This window comes from Neomonachus schauinslandi, chromosome 4 (assembly GCF_002201575.2).
Source record: "Neomonachus schauinslandi chromosome 4, ASM220157v2, whole genome shotgun sequence".
NCBI classification, from domain to species: domain Eukaryota; kingdom Metazoa; phylum Chordata; class Mammalia; order Carnivora; family Phocidae; genus Neomonachus; species Neomonachus schauinslandi.
In genome coordinates, this window is record NC_058406.1 from 52,735,939 (window position 1) to 52,758,177 (window position 22,239).

Below are 22,239 nucleotides of genomic sequence, written 5' to 3' on the forward strand. Positions count from 1 at the left end.
CTTAAAGACAGTATTGAGGGGCATATCAAAATTTGTGAAATGCAGTTAAGGTACTTAGTCTAATATACATAATAACGTGGACGAATCTCTGCATAATTGTACTGAGTGAAACAAGCCAGACCAAAAAAGGAAAAGAGTATGTACCAAATGATTTTATTTATTTAAAATTCTAGGAAATTCAAAGTAATCTATGGTTATAGAAAGTAGGTCACAGTTTGCCTGGGGTCGGCAGCGATGGGAGGAGACATTACCAAGGGGCACACTTCAGTCTAAGTTCTTACCCATATAACTCCGAAAAGATGTATACCACTTCCAGGAGGGAAATGTAAGGCCTAGCTATATACCTGCTCTGTTCTCTCTTCTCCCTTCTGACTAGTGGAACCCAAGATAACCCACTCCCCAAAATGTAGAAGAAAATAAGGACTCAGAGGATACAGAGCAGCACATTATATCCCTGAGTGGTCAAATGAAGTGAGTTCAATGTGTCCCTTGAACTTTCCCCCAGACTATTATATAGAGAAGAAAATAAACTTGTCTCCTTTAAGACATCGAGTTATCATTGGCAGTTTTTGTTAGAGCAGCCTAGCCTTACCAAACAGTTATTGAATTTTAAATTTCAATGACATTTTTTAATTTGAGTAATTCTTTTTCAAATGTGCTGGTCATCTTCATTATATCTTGTTCAATGTTTATTTTTTTGAAATTTCAACATCTATGTTTTAAGATTTTATTTATTTATTTAACAGAGAGTGAGAATGAGCATGAGCACTAGCAGAGGGAGAGGGAGAAAGACTCCCCGCTGAGCAGGGAGCCCAATGTGGGGCTTGATCCCAGGACCCCGGGATCATGACCTGAGCTGAAGGCAGCCCCTTAACCGACTGAGCCACTCACGCGCCCCTCAATATCTATTTCTAATGTAACTTTTTAGTAATCATCTTATATTCTGTAGCGGATAATGCCAATATTTGAAGTCCTAGTTCTTCTAAATTGATTATTTCTGCTAGCTCTAACTCATAGTGACTTCTTTACTCTTGTATTTTTTTTTTTAAATTATGGGTTTTTAATTATGGAATCAGTTGGCTGAACTTCATTTTTGGAAACTTTAAAAGATCTGGGTTAAGGATGCTTTCCTTAGAGTGGATTTGCATATTCTGCCTGACACCAGGGGTCCAACCAATCTTCTAGAACTTTAATTTCTCAGCTTGTAGTTTCATCCACCATATTGTAAGTACGAATTTGAATCCCAGTTCCATGTTCTCATAGGGAGAGTTATTAGAGCTACATATTTTTTTTCTCTACCCAGCGATGTATAGGAGATATAGACAAATTTTTATATTGGTTTCCTTGGACAGAAAGACGGTCCTAGCTTTGCCTGAAGCTCTCAGGTTTAGCTCCCACTGTTTGCAATGACAAAGCCTCATTTCCCAGTACTGAATAAACATTAACCATTTGACTCAGGGATAGGGTTCTCAGATAAAATACAGACCACCTTAGTTGTATTCGACTAAAAAAAATAATTTTTTTTAGTACAAGTATGACCCATGAAATATATATTTTTTTCACTTGAAACTCAAGTGAATATTAACTAGGTGTTCTATAGTTTTCTGAATTTATTATCTGAATTTTTGTTTTCATATCTTTCTGGTTTCCATTCCTGTTCAAGATTTTTGACCTTGAATATTTCATTAACTTTTTATTGAGAGGTAGATGTTTTGCAATGGGATGTCTGTCTTTTTGAGACTATCTAGTCTACCCACTTTCTGCTTTAGGTATATAGATATCTTTGGATTATACTTTATTCGGTCTTAGACCCCATCCTATACTTTTAGATGTTGCATATTTCTGAGTGAGTTAAACTCTTTTGATTTCAGAGGATATTTATGTCAATTTAAAGAAAGAAGTATTTATTTCCAGAAAATAACCTTAGCCAGCTAGATCTTCTGTGGTGTGTTTCCCTATAATCTGGGAATGATGAAGTTGCAAAAGAGTTACTTTATCAACCTATTTCAAAACCAATACACATCTCCAAAACTTAAGAAACTTTTACGTGCTAAAATCTTCCCTACTTAGTACTTTTAGTTGGTTCCAACTGAATGTGAAATCTTTCACCTTTGCAGAACTGAAGTTATTTCATAGAATGAATGAGACTACTTTAGATTTACTTTCAAAAATTATCTTCTGAATTACCCTAAGACTAAAGGCCTGGGCTCTAGGTCTGCCCCTCTTCATTTTCCAGCGATGATCCACGAGCACCTGCCTATCTGGCCAACTACTTCTGATCTAGCCAGGAGCTGGGAACTGGAATCAGCTACCTGTCAGAGCCTGAGGCAGTTCTAGGAGATGCTTAGTTCATGATTTCTGTCCCAACCCCCACTCAGCCTGGCTCTGGTGGCATCTTTAGCTCTGAATATGTGTAGATTCAAGATCTGCTCTGTATTCTCCAGTCTAGATAACAGAAGAAGATAGTATAATTAGTTTCAGTAATTCCCAGCACTACTGATATGCATGCAGTCCTTTAAGCTTGGATGCCTGTCACCCTTGTCATGGTCTATGGCTGCACAAAGAATCACCTGTTGCCTCTTCCCTGGCCTGGGGTTGGGCAGGAACTTAAGGTGGAAGGTCATCTTGAGTGCCATGTGCTCTAAAGCCCCTATCCACCGAAGTACCGCACTGGTACAGCTTGTAAATTTCACAGTGTCATCCAAACATTGGAGGAAGGGATGATTCATATCTAATAAGCGAGGCTTAGTTAAGTAGAAAAATGGCTGTAAGGAAATGAAATCTTGGTGAAGTGGATGAGAGGTACACAGGAGGTGACTATTCCTTCTGAGCTGGGATGTGTTTGATCTGCAGTCAAGGGCACTTGAAGTGAGAAATGTTAATTATTTTCTCCAGGGCAACTGACCCATTAGAGTCCTTGTAGCAAATTGACTGCTTCTATTCCCTAGATTTTCCTTGCAGCAACTTCAGCAATATGTGCCCAGCATTGCCTGGAACAAGACTGTCTGTGCTGCAGACTGTGGTCATAAGGACTGGGCATAGAAACTGCTCCCAGTTGAGATTTCCAGCTAGGTTCAATAGCTCAGCCAGATGTGTAGGCCAAGAGTGCTGGAGAATAAGGAGATTAATAGAGGTGCATTGGCTGTGGGGAGTAGAGCACTGTAGAAGAGAGAAAATTTTTAGAGAGAAAAATCAGGCCTAGAAAGAAGAGATTCATGCCAGAGAGTACCTGGGGGTATAAGAGATGCAAGTTAGCTATATCACCCTGAACTTCATCAGAAATCTATACACCTAAAGGCAGAAAAATGTATGATTCTAAAACATTACACATGGGACAATTAGTTTTCTAAAATAAAAATCCCTGGGCGCCTGGGTGGCTCAGTCGTTAAGCGTCTGCCTTCGGCTCAGGTCACGATCCCAGGGTCCTGGGATCGAGCCCCGCATCGGGCTCCCTGCTCCACGGGAAGCCTGCTTCTCCCTCTCCCACTCCCCCTGCTTGTATTCTCTCTCTCTGTCAAATAAATAAATAAAATCTTTAAAATAAAATAAAATAAAAATCCCTTGCAGATATGTAATGTTAATCCTACTTAAAATAGCTAACAAACTATGATCATTACTTTGGAAATGTTATGCACTTAAGGAGTAGCAGGTTTTGGAAGGCATATGCCAAGGAATGTACAAATCGGAAAATGTTGCCATTGGCTTTGTAGTAATGGCAAGATGTTAGCAGAAGCTGAAATTTAGCTTTAGATGACTTGATTTGAGTCAGGCCAAGATGGTGTTTTTATTTTATTTTATTTTATTTATTTATTTTTTTTAAAGATTTTATTTATTTATTTACTTGAGAGAGAGAGAGAGAGAGAGAAACAGCATGAAAGCGGAGAGGGTCAGAGGGAGAAGCAGGCTCCCCGCCGAGCCGGGAGCCCGATGCGGGACTCGATCCCAGGACTCCGGGATCATGACCTGAGCTGAAGGCAGTCGCTTAACCGACTGAGCCACCCAGGCACCCCAAGATGGTGTTTTTGTAGGTTTGTGTTGTCTGTTTTATGATAGCTAGGTTATGCATCAGCTCTCCAGGCAAACTCACCTGTACCGCAGGGTGGCTTCCCTAGGAGTTGGCTAAGGCAGGTGCTCATGCATCATGCTGGGGAATGAAAAACATGAATTTTAAGATCCAGGAATCACAGGCCCACATTGTGAATTAAGCCATGAGAGAAAATAACAACGTACCTAGGGTTTGCCACGTGTAGACTTACACGGAGGAACCACCGTATGATACCAATAAGTAAGAAATGGAACCCAGGACAGAGTGAGATACAATTTGTATTCTTCAGCAAATAAATCAGTAAGCATGTGGGTAAACTGACTCTATCAAACAATAACAAAAATGTTGTCTTAACTCACCAGGAGAAATTTCTCCATTCGAGGATAACCTTGCACATTTTTTATTGACATGGACACTACCATGTAAGCCTTAATCCTTACCACAAATTCACCACCTCTCCCTCGAAATCAACAAACCCAAATGGTGGGGACCTCTAATAATCCTCAGGGATTTCTCATGTTCCAGCCTAAGACTGGGCTCATCCTCAGATCTTTAACCAAAAATATTCTTCCCTCCTCTGTGCTATCATACCTGCTAACTTGATAGGGAATACGGAACTGCCGGGTTGTTCTAACCACAGCGTAGTGGTGGCTAATTGGTCACAGGGTCTCTAGAAATAGTTGGAGAGCCTCGTAGGGTGTGGCTTGAGATATATAGAAAGAAAAATTGGGGGGTTTGTGGAGAAGATATGAGGACCTATTGTAGAGATTCATAGCTTCTTACCGAGTTCCTAGAACTAAGTCAGTTTGCAGAACCAAAGACCCAACTGAGAGCAACTGTGGCCATTTACCAAACTAATGGTGCACTGGGGACAGGGAAATACTCAGTCCTTCCATGGCTCTGAATTTACACTGATTCCCAGAGATCAGAAACACCCCTGCATTCAACAAGTTAGAGTTTAGGGGGTCAGTGAGAGATGGAGTCTTAGCCCGAGCCTCAGATTTGTCTTGTGTTTCTTTCCCCAGTCCCAGATTACAGAGTGGGAATAGACTTTCTTTGTAACTGTCAGAATCACCACGTTTGTTTTCTGACCCGGGAGTGGGAGCCGTTATTGTGAGAAAGGCCAAGTGGAAGCCCTTGGAACTGCTCCACCCCTAGGGACAAATGCAGAGATAAATGCCACCATTAAAGACCTGGGAGCTGCCATGGGTGCTCCTACCAGATCTCAAGCTGAGGGTTCTTATCTTCTAGAAACTGATGGTCTCCCAGAAGGTGACAGTCCCCCTCCAAGACCTTGCAACCAAGTAAAGGACTGCATGAAATGTAGACAGCTTCCCGCCCAAATTCAATGAGAAAAGACACAGATTGTCATGCGTTCATCTTCATTCTTTTGTTCTTTATTTTCCTAGCTCTCTGCTTTCTTTTGCCAGTTTAAGGCTACTTTTAAGCACTCTGATTAACTTCCTATCTTTCCTTCCTTCTTTCCTTAGGTATTTGTGCCACTTTATCACTGATTCTTAAAGATTTTTTATTTATTTATTTGACAGAGAGAGACACAGCGAGAGAGGGAACACAAGCAGGGGGAGTGGGAGAAGGAGAAGCAGGCCTCCCGCTGAGCAAGGGGCCCCATGCGGGGCTCAATCCCGGGACCGTGGGATCACGACCTGAGCCGAAGGTAGACACCTAACGACTGAGCCACGCAGGCGCCCCTTTATCACTGATTCTTAAGGGCCCACACATGGCCCCTGCCGGCCAGTATCCTCTTTTCCCCATCAAAGTCAGGAACCCAGCTCCACTGCGTCATGCTGCACGGTCATTTCCAGCCTCAGAGGACCGTCACCACAGAGGTCTTCAAGGAGGCAGGGGCCCCTTCATGAGGACATTTTTTCACTGGTGAAGGGACAATTCTCTGGTGCTCTGAGGAGGCTATGACAAAGATGGTTGAGCAGGTTGCACATAATAGATCCATTCCAACTTACCTATTTCTCTAAGACTTTGGACTTTTTTTTTTTTTTTTCATAAGGATGTCAGGAAAATAACAGCCAAACTGTTACCACCCCTAAGCCCAAAAAGATGAGTGGACTGAGCTCCCACCAGAGAACACAGAAAAGAAAGAGCCACTTTGAGAGGAGCACCGGGCTTCAGTTGAAGGACACAGACTTTTGGCTTTACGCAGGGAGAGAGCCAAAGGGATAACTACCTCAACATCGCTCTCCTCACCTCCCTCGTTTCCTTCCGGACGTTCAGCTACTCAAACCCAGCCGAGAAAGAAGGCATATGGAGCCCTGTCGATACGGTGCGTACAGGTTAGCTTTCCGAGGCCAAGAGAAGTGTGAGAAAGAGGGAAAGAGCAGACAGCGAAAGGCAGAGAGAGTATTGTTTCCTCTCAGCAGAGAAGTGGAGACTCCTAAGCAAGTCTGGTGTTTTTGTAGAAATAAAAAAGCTACATTTCTTCCAATGTGGCAGAAATGTATAGATGGAAAAATGAGTGGCACTAGTATTTTCTTGCTTCTCCTAAAAAGAGAAGGAAGCTAAAGAAGCCCCCGTACAAAAAAAGGACACACCAAAATCCTGTCCTGAGGTCAAATACATTCAGCTGGATAAGGTCGTAGAGTCAGACTATCAGAACATGAGAGTCTAGTTCTCACTTCGTACCTGTTCCCCCGTGTTTGTTTGCATGCCTCACTGACTCACCTCAGGCATGGCTCCCCTCGAATTCATTTCCTCACCCAGAGAGACCATCCAAGACCAAACTACCTAACGTTGTGACTTTTTTTTTTTTTTAACTATTCTCTAAATAGAATCATATGAATATTTATTTTGCTTACTTTTTTGCTTGTATATTTCACTTCCATATTAGCTTATACGCTTCAGGAGGGCATGGCATTGTTTTTTCAACTCTATATCCTTAATGCCCAGGACGGTGCTTGAAACAAAGTAAACCCATCATTTTTTCCCCAAATAAATACATATTGAATTCCCGGAAGCCTAATCTTAGAATCATAGGGCTCCTGGCCACCTCTCGAGCTGGGTGCTTCTCAAACACAGCCTTTTCCTAGGTGTTATTTTCTGCCCCCTGTGCTCTGTGTTCAAGAGCTCACAGTGGTACAACATAATCAAAATTTGGAGACTTGCGTTAGTCTGACCAATTCCTTGAAAGACACAAACAACTACTACAGCTTAGTCAGAAAGAAAGAGTTAACCTGACTGGTACTAAATCTATTAAAGAAATTCAATTTGTTCTTAAAAATCTCCCCCCCCCCCCACAAAACTCTAGGCCCAGACGTTTTAATTGGTGAGTTCTTGAAAACTTGAAAGGAAGACATAACACCATTCTGTATCATCTCTTCCAGAATAAAAAAAAGAGGAGAAAATACTACCTAATTCATCTTAAGAGGCTAAAAATGTCCCAATACCAAAACCAGACAGATATTACAAGAAAGAAAACCACAGACATAAATATAGACACAAAATCTTCAAGAAAATATTAACAAATCAAATGTTTTACTTATATTTGTACCCTTAGTATCTATGATAGCACCTGGGGTTTAGTAGGTCTTTGGTAAATTTTTACCTGTGACATTGAACAAAATCAGTTTTTGAGGGAAGTGTTTAGGACAAAGAAGTGTTGACATTGCTTGCATTGCCCAGGAAAGTTAAAAATAAATTAACAAAGAAAATTCTGATTTGAGAATCATTTTCTCTATGTCTTTTAAACTTGAAATAACACCCCTCCCTATAATGGATGATCTCTTCATTCACCTCATCTTGTGTTGTCTTGCATGGGGCAAGATCACTAGCATTTACAGAGAACTTTCCATGTGGCCAGAGCGCTGGTGATTTAACTTCATCTTTCTATTTTAATCCTCATAACGGTTAATAACCCCAGCAAGAAAATGGGGGCTTAGTACATTTTCCAACAAGTCAGAACTAGTAAGTGGCTGCGTAAGGAAAGGAGTCGGGTCTAAAGGCATATAAATATGGAAAGCAGCTTATCAAATAGTATGCTTCTCATAGGAATACTCTCCTAACTGGGGTGCGAGATCTGGACCGGCAGTGGGTGAGGACAGAAGATCCCTGGATTCCAAATCCTCTGAGGAGTTAGGAAACAGTCCCGGGCTGGTCCCCCCGATTTGCGTTGTGCTCTGCTGCCACCTGCTGGTCCTCTAAGGGAAGGCAGACAGAAGCTTCACACAGTCGGTGCTCGGCCCTCTGCCGGCTCAGGCCTGCAGTGACTACAGCGCCACCTGCAGTTCTTCTGAAGGAGTTCGTTTTAGACCCTTGGTTCGTCTCTATTTCTTCAGGCGTCTCGGAAAAGTTCCGAGTGAAGGACATTTGCCTCAGTCTCAAGTTCCAGCCTACCAACAGGATGCAGACAGAGGCCTCTCCCCTGGGTCCTCTGAACGTCTGATATAAAGGAGATGGTTGGTTCATATGGAGGGCCCAGCAGTACCGCACTGGTGCCCAGGGGGCCTTTTTCACATGAGAGTGTTTTTCCTTTTTTTCCTTCTTCTCCCTTCACCAAACCTCCCCAGCGCCCTCCCCCCTCCTCCCCAGCCCCCTGCGAAATGCTTGCCACCGCAGTCCACCCATTTGGAGCACACTTAGGGCCTGAAAGAGTCCCAAGGACTTGGGGCCTTGCTGCTGGCATCTCGGACTCCACTGGCTGAAACTCCGCCCGTGGACCTACTCGAGGGAAAGCTGCCTCGTTTGGGGTGCGTGCAGCTAGAGAGTCCGCAAGCAGCTGACCTGGTCACGCCAGGCCCTCAGCTAGATGGGTTGTCAAAGTCGGCAGGCTTCTCAGACTCAGACTCCAAACTGGTCATGGAACAGTTATGGACATGGTGAATGGAAACCATTCATTAACGACTTTAGAAGACGGCCCATTATTTTTTCCACCCCAAATCTGGGGAATACATATATTCACCCATATACAAAGAATATAACATTTCTGATAAAAGACCCAATATCAAACAGCATTTATCTGGGGGTGATGCGAATATTTTTCTATAGCGAACATTTATTACTGGCGTAATATTTTTAACTTAAAAAATGCTTCTTAAGCAGAGACAGACCTATGTTCCTGGGACTTTTTTGCTGTGGGTAGGATGACACCAGCAGTCTGAAGACAGTGGCGGAGCTCTTTGCCTCATTAATGCTGTCGCTAGCGGAGCTGGAATGGCAGGCTGCTGTCTCTGGAGTCTAGAGACCCGGCACTGTCCTTGTGTCCCTCCCGACCTGTTGTCATTCCTGCCTCACCTGTCATCTCCTGCCACGACTTCTGTCCCTAGCCCTTCTCACTCAGCGTAATGGTCCCACCCTCACCCCAACCTCTTTTTCCATCGTCATGAGAAATGATCACAAGCAAGGGGCTAGAAAGACATCACAGGTACCCCCCACTTTTCGAAAGTCTGCGTTATGCCGCCTCACTTTTATGAAAAACCAGTGTTAGTACCTGTTTTTGAAAACCGAAGGAAATCCGAAGAGGATTTTCGTTTTTACAAAAAAAAAAAAAAGACAAAAAGGGAAAATCACGTTCAGAGTGTATTTTGCGGCCAGCCTAAACAGAGGCAGTGAGCACCTTGAGCAGGGAGAGTGGCGCCACCAAGCGCCTTCCCTTGGAACTACACTCAGAAATCTCAACATCCAGCCACCATAGGTTTGAACTGCGTCTGTGAGCCTCTGTGCTTTATCTCCGTTTATTCTGGGCACCTGTTGGCAAGATATGTTCTTATGGATCAGAAAAGCCTACTAGAGGTTTTTTGGGGGGTCTGGGAAAGCTCAAAAATGCTTTCATAAAAATTCATGGTAATTGCTTCTTTGCTTTATGCTGTTTCCATTTAGAAAGGTTTTCATAGGAACTCTCTACTTTCGGGTAGTGGGGAAAACCTGTGTCCATTCAGTATAAAGTCAAGGGAGAGAGGAAGGGGGCCACAAGGACTTTTTTTTTTTTTTTTTCCACTAGAGAGGCTTGTGGATGTCAACATTTAAGACTTATTAACCTGTACAGTTTAACTTGAGCTGAAAAGAGCTAAAATCTAGGCTCTCCCTGTTAGCAAATGAAACACCACCTGAGTGAAATCAAACTCAACTTCTTCCCACTCCCAGTGAACTCTTCTCCGCCTCCCTTACTGAAAACAGGGTCATTATCCTTCTAGAAACCTAAGCATAAAATCTGGGAGTTACTTTTGACTCTTCTCCCATCTAAACAAGTGTCCAATCCTGAAGATTCTGGCTCTGGGACACTCAATCCTTTCTCCTTCCCCCTGTGGCTTCTCCACTCACCCCGAAGCCTCCTAAGCTGTTTTGAGCTCCTAGTCTTCTGTCGCCCTGTCCATCTAACTCAGAGATGCTGCTTTCATCCCTCTGAGGGCCAGTTTTGACTGTTCCTGCCAAAAACATTCACAAGGCATCCAGCATTACCAAATTAAATCTGAATTCCAGAGATGGGCTTGTAAGGCCCTCCACAATCTCATCCCAGGCTTATTGTCTACTATTCCCCACCTGGTAACTGAGTCAGCAGCCAAATTTGCGTCTTGTTTCCCTGCGGCTATAGAGATGTGTGAGACACAGGGCTTGCTCTCCAGCCGCTCCAAATCTGGTTGGTAGTAGGTGCTCAAGAGAGCAATGCCCAGTGTCTCTAGGAGCCTAGGCTGGAGAGCCTGGTGGTGGGGGCGGGGGGGGGGGGAATGGGGGTTAGCCAGCCTGCTTGGGGTGGGGATGGGGGACAGTTTAGGTAGAGGCAAGAGCCATGCAGAAGTGTGGGACTGCGTGAGTCCGGGGCAGGTGCTACTACAAAGTAGTCTAGGTCGGCTGGAGCTTAGGTTGCCCCAGAGACAGCAGTTGAAGAAGATGCTGGGCACTTAAGAACAACAGCGCTAATGTTAACAGGATCCTCGGGGCCCTGTATTCTGCTTGGCACTTTTCATAGGCTTTCCTATTTACTTTTCACAAAACCCTGGATATTGGAAGAGTCTGTTTTGCTATAATATGTGTTACGATAACACCTAACTCACACATGATCGGAAAACGAGGGGAGTGATTTCAGTACAATGAAGTTGGGCTGGTTGAAACGCAATCCCTCCCCCCACCCCCCAAAGGGGAATTGGAAGAGCAGGAGTAAAATTAGAACTTTCAGCAGGAAATGAGAAAGCCTTCAGCACAACTGTAGCTTCGGCTGGGGCCCCTTGTGCTCTATTTTAAGAAAATTAAAAATGAGAGCCTGCCCCGGGGCTCCCTCTTCAGAGAGCCCGGCTCGCACAGGGTCGTGGCTCCTGGCGGGTACGCGTCCCTCTCTGTCCACCCTCACGGCTGCTCCCGCGGCTCAGAGCTCGGCTTCTGTCTCCATTCCCTTCCCTGCTACAGGCTAGCATCTCCGCTCTATAATTTTATGGTTTAAAAATATTCCCCCAAGCAGCCTTCACGTGTACTGAATGACCTGCCTCGAGCCTCTGACCTACCTCCTGAGATTCCAACTATTGTTTTCCTTGTGCTCTGGTTGCAAAGCTTCTCAGCTTTGGAGAGACCTGCCCAATTTTATGTCTCCCTTCAGTCCTTTTAATCTTTAGTGTGTGATTTTTGCAGAGCAGGAGACTTTTCAGGATCATATATGGAGTGCAATCGGAGACACGAACTGTCGAATTCCCATTTTGTAGAAGAGGAACGAGGAGCTTGGATGCATGTAACTCGCTCTTGGTTTGCAGAGCTGGTCAATGGTAAAGCTGCCTTTTCCAGCTCAAGCTACATCATTTTGCGGATGCGGATTACACAGGGTCTTACATGCCACGAGGGCTGGTTTTTAAAAAATCTGTTATCTCTCAGCAACGAATCGAGCCTTTTATCCATATCTGTGGTGCTGGGCCAGGGACTTTGCAAATTGCATTTCCCGGACTCCTTTGCCTGCTGCTTTTCTGTGAGGTTCCGCCACTGGGAGGCGCTAGAAAGAGGCTGGAGAGTTGAGAGCAGGAGAAAGCGATTTCCTCCCCCTTCGCTCTACGTCCATGTTTTTTGAGTTGGCCGCACGTTTGCGTGCCTCTGGGTTGCCAGCAGCCGCTGGGTGGCTACTCCACTGGCAACCAGGGACCCAGCCGCCCCCTGATCCTTCACCAGATGGGCCTGAAAATCCCTTGATAATCCAAAGCGCTGCTGGACTCTTCTCCCACAATGGCCTGAGTCCCAGCTTTCCAGAGTTTACGCCAAGAAGTCTGAATCCCCAGCTCTTTAGTTCTGGGAACACTGTCTTTGTCCTTTAGGTTCCTCACTCCTAGGAGGGAGGTTTGCTCTCTGCAGTTCTTATTCTCTAGAGGTTTGCCGTGTTCCCTCTTTGCCCCTGCAGCCTTCCGGCACTTACATAACCAACCCATAGCATGAAATGCCCTTTCTTTAAACCACTTAATGTGTCCTCTGTTTCCCTGAGCAGTTACCGACAGTTACATCATGCTTATGAATATTTCTCTGCTGGGAAAGGTGAATCTTTGAAGGCGTCTAGGCGGGAAATGGACTCCTGGCTGCAGATCTGACTTTATTTCATTGTTTTTGACTCTGTTGACAACTTCTCCTTCCTTTAAACATTATACCATCTTGTCTTCTATAATATTATGATCTCATGGATACTTCCTACTTCCAGCCATTCTTTCTCAGTTTTTAATGAAGACTCTTTTCCCTTTATCTGGTGTTTCTTAGGGCCCTGATAGTGGCCATTTTATTTCTTCAATCTACCCATTTTCCCTGGAATCGCTCATCCATTTCCCATAGCCTCTGTTAGTATCTTATCTGTCTTCTGATAACGTATAGATTCATATTTTCAGCACAGACATTATTATTTGGTTCCAGACCTGTTCAATTGCCCTTTGGAATGTCTACTTGGATGTTCCTTCAGTTAGCGATAGACAGCCTGTATTATGGTGGTGGGGTCCTGGTTTCAATCCAGAGCATGGCTAGAACGCCCTCCTGCTTCACCCAAACCCAAGCATCCCAACTGAATGGATCATTATCTGGTCCTCCCACTAGCCACTTCCCCCACCCCTGCTGTTTCTAGTGTGAGTGGCTAACTTGAGTTTGTCCAGTTACCCAAGTCAAAAACCTGGGTGTCTATTTCTATTCTGGTCCCTGCTTCTCCTTCATGTCCCATGGACAAATAAGTCCTGTAGATTAAATCTCTTCACTCAGTTCACTTATTTCTATTATCTTGGTCTCTCTACTCTCATGGGTCCTACCCACCATAATTTCCAACAACCTTCTTACAAATATCTCAGCTTCCAGTTATGCTATTTTAAAATCCAAATTTCTACACAGCAGTTAGAGTCATTTTCCCCCCAAATAAAAATGTAAGCAGAGTCTTTCTTCTAATTGAAATTCTCAAGTTCCAATTCTAACTGCCTAACATGGCTTATCATACCATTTACAATCTTGTAAATATGATAAAGTGGAATGCCTCCAGGTGAGGGCTCTTTCTTGTTTTTGTTTTTATTTGTTTGTTTAAAGCAAGAAAAGTTGCCATTGAAAGGCTTCAGTTCTAATATGTCTGGGGGTGGAAATGGAAGGCATCATTAGGAGCAGATATTGCTTTGGGAAAAGTCACTTGGCGGGTTAGGTAGTCTCTAATGTAAATGTTAGGTAAGCTTATGCCCATTACCTTGAGGGAAGGTTATTATAATAGGAGTTTTGAAACTTGGCTGCCTCTCAGAAGGCACATGACTTGTCCCCAGGGAGGGGGTCAACATGGGTCACTCAGTTTCCTGAAAACAAAGGGAAGGCACTTGACCTCTTCCCTGTTGAATTTCAAATTTATTAGAAATTCTTTGATGACTTGATATAGTCTGAGCTGGTATCACCTGGCAGCAAAGATCACCATGGGAGGAAAGTGAGTTTGAGTGCTAGAGGGCTTTCTGTGGAAGCATAACTGGTTCCTATCCAGTATTAATACCTACCAGAGGAAGACTGAGACTAGCAGGAGGATGGAACAACTCATCTTGTGGATGTCAGGCCAGTTTCTGTCTTCAACCACATCAGTGCTTATGCAATGGGACCGTGAACATTTGGTCCATTTTTGCAGGAATGGATGATATTCTTGAAGCCAGTGGCATGGACTTCTCTCCAAGACTAGCCATAGAAGTGCTACATGGTTTGTGAGGCCAGTGCAAAATGCAAATGTAGGACCCCATGTTCAGAAATTATTAAGAATTTCAAGACAGCAGAATATCAAACCAAGTGTGGGTTCTTCTGAGCATGGGGTTCTGTGTGGCTGCCCTGGCCTTCACCAGGCATCTACCTGGTGAAGAGTTTACATTGGACACCTCCTAACATGGAGTATAGAGCAGTTGGTCCTTACAAGAATTGATACCTGCTCCAAGTAGGGATCTGGCCATGTCACGTGTGGTATCTCTGTTGGTACCACCATCTTAGGACTTATGACCTATTGATATGATATCCGATATACTATTTGATGCAGTATTGCTTCTGACTAAAGGACCAAATTACTGAAAAGAAAATACAACAGTGGGCTCATGACCACATGATTCATACTGTTGTTCTAACACTAAGAAGCAGGTGTCCTGATATTTTGAAGGCTTAGCAACAACGCCAGCCCTGGGATGGCACCATTCACCAGTGGTGCACTGTCACTCAGGATGTGCTAAACAAATCAATGTCTCATATGGTGCTGTGTCCTCAGTAGCTAGAATAGGTAGATCCGGGAAGCAATATACAGAAGTAGTTTGACCTCATCACTTCCAGTGATTAGGTAGGGTGTTTATACTTTCTGCTCTTCGAACCTGAAGTTCTGCTATATTAGGGGTCCTGATTCCCGTTGGAGTGGGAATGCCTCTTCCAGGGCATGCCTCTGCATAGTGTTCTGAATTGGAAGCTGCCACCTGACCACTTGGAGCTCCTCATGCGTATAACCTATCCAGCAAGTAAAGGAATTACTTTATTGTTCGATATGTTGGACCCTGATTCCTGTGAGGTGCTTCATGGCTACACAATGGGCAGCATGAAGGAGGATGTTTGGAACGCAGAGAATTCATTGAATTTGTTCAGGCCTCTAGATCAGGAATTGATAAATTTTTTCTTGCAGGGCTAGATAGTAAATATTTTCAGCTTTACAGGCAGTATGGTCTTTGTCTTAACTGCTCAACTCTGTTGTTGCAGCAGTCATAGATAATACATAAATGAATGAGCATGGCTGTATTCCAAAAAAAAAAGGTTATTTATAAAAACAGGCAGCTGGCCCAAAGGCTACGTTTTGCTGACTTCTGCTCTAGACTTAACCTCAAGTAACCAAGAATTACAGAGCGTAGAGGAAGATGTCAAATGATACCATGAAGATACAATCAGCAGAATCCAGAATGTGGGCAGTTCTATAAAACAAATGACTTGTTTTCCTCAACAGATAAGTGGATATGAAAACAAAGAAAGAGGAAGAACATCTGGCTATATGTAAAAGAGACTTAAGAAACATATTAATAAAATTTATGGGGTGCCTGGGTGGCTCAGTTGGTTGAGCATCCAGCTCTTGGTTTCGGCTCAGGTCATGATCTTGGGGTTGTGGGATCCCACCCTGCATTGAGCTCCACACTCAGTGAAGAGTCTGCTTGCAATTCTCCCTCTCCCTCTGCCTCTCTCCATGCTCACTGTCTCTCTATCTCTCAAATAAATAAATAATTCTTTTAAAAAATTTATTTTAGATCATCTGGGAAAATCAAACATAGGTTGAGAGTTACATGATGTTAAGGATTTGAAAAAAATGTATTGGGTATGATAATGGCATGTGGTTGGAGTAAAGAATAATGCCTCATCTGTCAGCCACGTATAGTGAAGTATTTAACATGAAAGGATGTGACATCTAGGATTTGCTTTCATGAGCAAAAGAAAAAAATATTGTGTGTGTTTTGTGGGGGTGGGTATTGAAAAGACACTAACAATAGTATGTTGGCATTAGTTGAAACTGTTAGGTACATGAGGTTTCATTATACTGTTCTCTCTGCTTTTGTGAATGTTTGAAAAATTCCATAATAAAGACTTTAAACAACAGCAAAAAGTAATTTTAATTGAATGAGAACTGTGATGGTATTGCCATGCCAACTCATTTATTATTTGGGTACCCACCAGATGAAAAAAACATGTTGGATGCTCAGTTCTATAAGTACACAACTTCCTCAGCTTCCCCTGTGGTAGTTCTGTTTCTGATCTAAACTTTTGGGTAAATAATTTATTCTACCAAGTTGTATTTTTCACCAGGCATTTTTTAATCTTTTTACTAAGCTAAAATATGTCTGCTGAATATGTACAAGAGTACGTAAGAGACAACACCCTTCGCTTTCCCTGGTTCAGTGAAAAATTTAGGGGAAAAATGTTAATTCATTTTCTTTTTTCCATTTAAGCATCGAACACATAGACTCCATGTGCCCCACAGGCCACACATTCAAGGGTCACTCCCAGCATTAACCTTATGGGCCTGATCCCTTATAGCATCTGAGCTTAGAACTGCCTGGGACACTACCTTTAATCCCTAGGAACTGTCGCTGCCTAGCTTGCATGCACTCTCAAGTTCTGTCTGTTTTTAAAATATGTCATTTTTAGGTGAGGGAGAACCTTCATCTTTAGCTCCCCTCTCCCATCTTTTTAGTGAATTTTATTGGCTCCAAAGCTTCTGATACATATGATGAAGAGAATACGTGACTTGTCTTTGACCCCAGGTCCATGGCTTTCTCAAGTACATAGACTGTGGAAAGTTTAGCCTTGGAAATTCTAACCTCAACATTTTTTGAAAGCCAGAAAAGACAGTGAATCAAGATTATTAATTAGGAAGTTGGTGTTGGGCTGAGGAGCTTAGCCCCCTGCATATCCTTCTGAGGGACTGCCTGCTGGATGGGAGGGGCAGACCCTGCTGAGGAGAACCCCAGAGCTCCCAACCTTGACCCTCAACCTCAGCCCACTCAGGACCTCAGACACAACCACAGCTTTTCTTGGCCTTAGGAAGGCAGCTCCTTAGCTCTGAAGTATCTCCACCTGCCTCCTACCACCTGCTTAATCCTGGCTGGACATACAAAGGCCCTGAACTTAACACAGGAAGGGTGAACATTTTTGAAATTTATTTGTCTAAAGGGGGTGGGGTGCCTTCATCCAATTTATAAAAAGACACCAAATGTTTTAGGACAGCCCTAAGTCAAAAGCTCTAGGACCAGCTTGCCCAGTGCTTATGAAAATGTCCAAGGCCTGAAGAACTGTAGAGAGCAAGATGGAGTCACTCACGCCAAGCAGCGATGTAAGCAACCAATGGCATCGTCGCTAAGACTGGATATCCTGAGGCCAGCACAGGTTGACGACACCCAAACTGATAACCAGCAGAGCCAGGGGAGGCCTGCAAAGGCCCCAGATTGATTAAACTCCTTTAACCAGGGAGGATTTTTGCAGCAAACTGTCAAGACTCTGCATGGTGGCGCCTGGGTGGCTCAGTCGTTAAGCGTCTGCCTTCGGCTCAGGTCATGATCCCAGAGTCCTGGGATCGAGCCCCGCATCGGGCTCCCTGGTCTGCGGGAAGTCTGCTTCTCCCCCTCCCACTCCCCCTGCTTGTGTTCTCTTTCTCGCTGTGTATCTCTCTCTGTCAAATAAATAAAATCTTAAAAAAAAAAAAAAAAAAAAAGACTCTGCAGACGCTGACCCTTTCACGTCTGATGGCCTCAAAAAGGCAACAGATACCGAAGGCTCTGCCCGTTGGATCCCTGAACATGACGGAGATCCTCCACGGCTTGAACACAGTATTGACTTTGAATTTGGTTTGTTAACCCCTTGTTGTATCTTGTAGGTTGTGTGACTTTGTCTTGTGCTTTCTTTGCGTGATGTGTATGAAGCCAAATGAAATGCATAATGACATTGAGTTTGGGATCCTGAAGAATCTGCTTTACAATTGTGTGAAGCTTGCTTTCTGACTGAATAAAGCTGACAGTGTGAAAAGACACAACTTGTATGTGTGCCTTCACGGCGAGCACCTGTCAGGGCTGGTGAGTTCAGAGTTCCCATGGCCAATGGAGGCAGGCTGGAGCAGGAGGCTCCTCCCCCTCCCAGAAGTAGAGTTATGAAGCAAACACCTCCTCTTTTTGACATCCACCCCACTCCCCACCACCCCCTCACAGAAGTCCATTCAGCTCTGGATTCTAATGCAAGTGAGTTGTGTTGGCTAAGACTGATCCGAAGTTCTGCATAGGACTCTAGCCAGGAGCCTTGAAACCAGAACCTGAACTCCATCCCAGAGTGGTATCATTTGTCATCCCAATGAGTGCCTACCTGGTGGTGGTGTGGAGAAAGAAAGGAGTAAAGCAGCATCTGAAACAGCCTGTACCTTTTTTTTTTTTAAGATTTATTTATTTGAGAGAGAGAGCATGTGCACACAAGTGGGAGGAGGGGCAAAGGGAGAGGGAGAGAGAGAATCTCAAGTGGACACCCCGCTCAGCAGAGAGCCAGACCCCAGGCTCTATCTCACCACGATGAGATCAGGACCTGAGCAGAGATCAAGAGTGGGATTGCTTAACAGCCTAAGCCACCCAGGCGGCCCCAGCCTTACCTGTTACTGTCTCATTTAACAAATAAATAGTCACCAAACACCCAGTCTGTGCCTCACTCCACTCCTCCTAGCTATTGTCCCCTGGACTTCCCAAGGCACCAAACCTTCCCTCCCTCAGCACTTTGTTTGTTAATCCAAACATTTAACACATCAATTCAGGCTGCCTAGTTATCCCAAGGAACAGTGGAAAAAGGCTGAATTTCCCTGAACAATGTTCTAGAAGCTTGTGTGGAATTCACATTTGGGCTATCTCCATGTCTTGGAGGCTGGGGAAACAGGATGGGCCTTGGAATCCTGCCCAGTGTGGATGGAACTCTGCTCTGTCAGTTATTTGCGCAGGATCATGTAAGTCACTTAATCTTTTTTTAAGTAGTGATAATTATAATGATAACAATCTAGATAGTAACTGGGGAATTAACTGATGCATGTAGGCAAATTGCAGGCCCATAGCAGATTCTTAACAAAATTAGATCTTACCCCTCCCACCAACCTTCAGCATAGTCTTCACTGAATATTCACTTTGTGCTGCCAAAGGGCTCTTCATTGAAAAGCTAAACTGATGGAGTTCCAAGACCCGCCTGACAGCAAAGGTGGAAGCGCATTCTCACACGTACATTCCCAATGGGAGTGAGAAATGGAGAGGAACAAGGCAGACAGTATTGCACTTACGAATGGGAACGGGCTGGGGGGAATTAATTTACTAAATAGAAGGAATATCTTTTTATAAAAAAAAAAATCTATGAGCAGAAATGCCACATGTGTGTCATTTTCTTTGCCTCCTGGCTTTTGTCTTATCCCTTCCTCTGGACATGGGATTCATTGCTGTGTCCCCAGTTAGGTACGCATTCAGACCTCACTCATAAATTTTCCTTACTCTTGGATAGATGCATATCCTCCAGCAAGTGCCCGCCTTATCATAACCAAAAAGGACACTTGGTAAGGTCCTATTTATAACTGAATCTTTCTGAGGGGTATTTTGACCATACATACATATCAAAGGCCTTCAAATGGGCATGCTCCTTAATTTGGCAATTCCAATTCTGGGAAATTATTCAAAGGAAATAATTAAAATGTGCTAAAAATGGATGAACAAGCAAGCTATTTATAATGTGAAATGGAATGTTACGTAGCTATTAAAAATGTGTTATAGAAGAATAATGACATGGAGAAATGTTCATAATGAATTTCTAATCAGGAAAGCTGGTAAGGCATTTTGCTTTTTTATGAACTGGGCTTTATAGAGTCTAGAAGGAAACAGGCAACTTATGTAGTGATTATTTCTGGATGATGAAATTAAAGAAAAAATTTCGTTTTATTTCTTTGTACTTGTCTGTGTTTATAAGTTTTAAGATGAGCTATTAATGTGACTACCAGCACGAAGTGAATGATGCTTTCTTTCTGTTTAGGGACTCAGAATGCTATTCCTACTTCTGAGAATATCACTTTCCTCCTCTTTGTCTACTGAAGATATTTTCTGGTCATTATGTTGATCAAGACGGAATTCACTGAAAATTCAAGCAAACAGGCATTTATTTGGGCAACTAGAATGGCAATTTGGGAGACACAGATTCAGGTAGAAACCTGAATTGTCTTCCAAGGAAGACAAAGAGGGAGCAGAGTTATGAAGGTGAAAGGTCATGGGAGCGGTTCTCACTTAGATCCTCCATGCAAAACACGGATTGAGACTAGGTTAACTGGGATTTGCTGGGTTAAGAAGCAAATGAGGGACTGAAATTTGTCAAATAGAGTTGCCTCCATTAAAGAAAAAATAAACTATAGCTGACACATAGTTACATTAGTTTCAGGTGTACAACATAATGATTAGGAAGCCTACACATTATATGCTATACTCACTGCAAGTGTGGCGACCATCTGCATTTTGGCTCCTTTTAAAGTGAAGGATGGGGGTGATTCAGGTGTCATGCTGACAAAGCAGTTAAGTCAGGGCCGAGGGCTTGCAATTGGCACAAAGTTCATAAACTGCCTGCCTTAATGGCTTCCCACCTCTATTTTAAAGGAGACTCTCTTAGCTAGGCTTGCTTGCTCCGTTTTGAAATATTTTCTAGTTATCTAAAACTCGGGCTAAATATCACTGATTCCCAAATTCTTTACTCTGCCCAGGCCCCTCTGCATTTAAAATATCTTGTACTTACAACACACTCATTTAGCACTTACCGCAGGCTAATAAGCACTCTTTTAAGTTTTTTTGTGTGTATTGACTCATCTAATTTTTCACCACAGCCAAATGAAGTAGAGGATAATATCTCCAAGTTGTGGATAATGTAACTGTGAAAAAACAAAATTCAGCTGAGTAAATCTTAAAGATCTTATTGGCTTTATTCAATGATCCCATGTAGCAAGTATAAAGGAGCGCGGAAGGGCTATATAAATAGGCAGAAAAGGGTGGGACAAAGAAGTTGCCAGCGAAGTGTTTCAGGCAGGTCACCTTCCCTAGGAGCACAGCAGGGGTCTATCAAGCAGATGACCTCACTCGTGCAGACCAGGTAATTCAAGATTGACTGGTGTAAGATCCCACTCCGGGGAGAGGTTGAAAGTGTAATTAAGGTCGGTATAAAGTCTCGGTTTGGGGATGTGGGCTTAGTACAAGTGACTCCAGTTGAGGCCTGTTCCCTCACTCGCTCTTTCTTTCTTTCTTAAACCTAACTGAAGCTCGGAGATCAAGCAACTTGTCAAGATCACGCAGCTAGTAAATAGTTGAGTAAGAATGTGATGAACCCAAGCAGTCCGACTCTAGAACCCATGGTGTAAACTTCTCTGCTAACCTGCCCCCTCTGCTTGCATCGGTCACTTACCACAACCTATTGCATTCCTGGTTTGTTTCCGGCTCTCCATGCTCTCCTGTGCCGTGAGCTTCGCGAGGACCCCAGCAACGGAATCCCCAGCACCAGCATCTTCTGAGGTAAAGATTTATTGAATATATAAAATCACTAGTGAGGCTTACCATTGCTAGTAAGTACTGAACCAAATGTTTTATTATGATAGGGAAAAAGTGGAAGGAAGGAAAGAGAAAGAAGGGGCAGAAACAAAGAGGAATAATAATAGGAAGAACAAGGAATGGTTGTAGAGAGGGGAAGGAAAAAAATATGTATGTCAAGGCTCTGGGGCCATAGAAATGACAGCCCACTCTCCTCTGTTTGGCAGAAATCCTAGTTCAGGGATTTTCAAACTTTTTAAAAATGCAGCAGGCCTTTTTTTTTTTTTTTTTAAACAAGTGAAATTTTGTACAGAAGGCTAACATAAAAAAGATGCAAGCTGGGGGAGACCTCGGTGGCTCAGTCAATTAGCGTCTGCCTTTGGCTCAGGTCATGACGGAGTCCCGTGTCGGGCTCCCTGCTCAGGGGGAAGCCTGCTTCTCCCCTGCCTGCCACTCCCCCTGCTTGTGCGCTCTCTCTGACAAGTAAATAAAATCTTTTTTTTTTTTTTAAAGATTTATTCATTTGACAGAGAGAGACACAGCGAGAGAGGGAACACAAGCAGGGGGAGTGGGAGAGGGAGAAGCAGGCTTCCCGCCGAGCAGGGAGCCCGATGCGGGGCTCAATCCCAGGACCCTGGGATCATGACCTGAGCCGAAGGCAGACGCTTAACGACTGAGCCACCCAGGTGCCCCACAAGT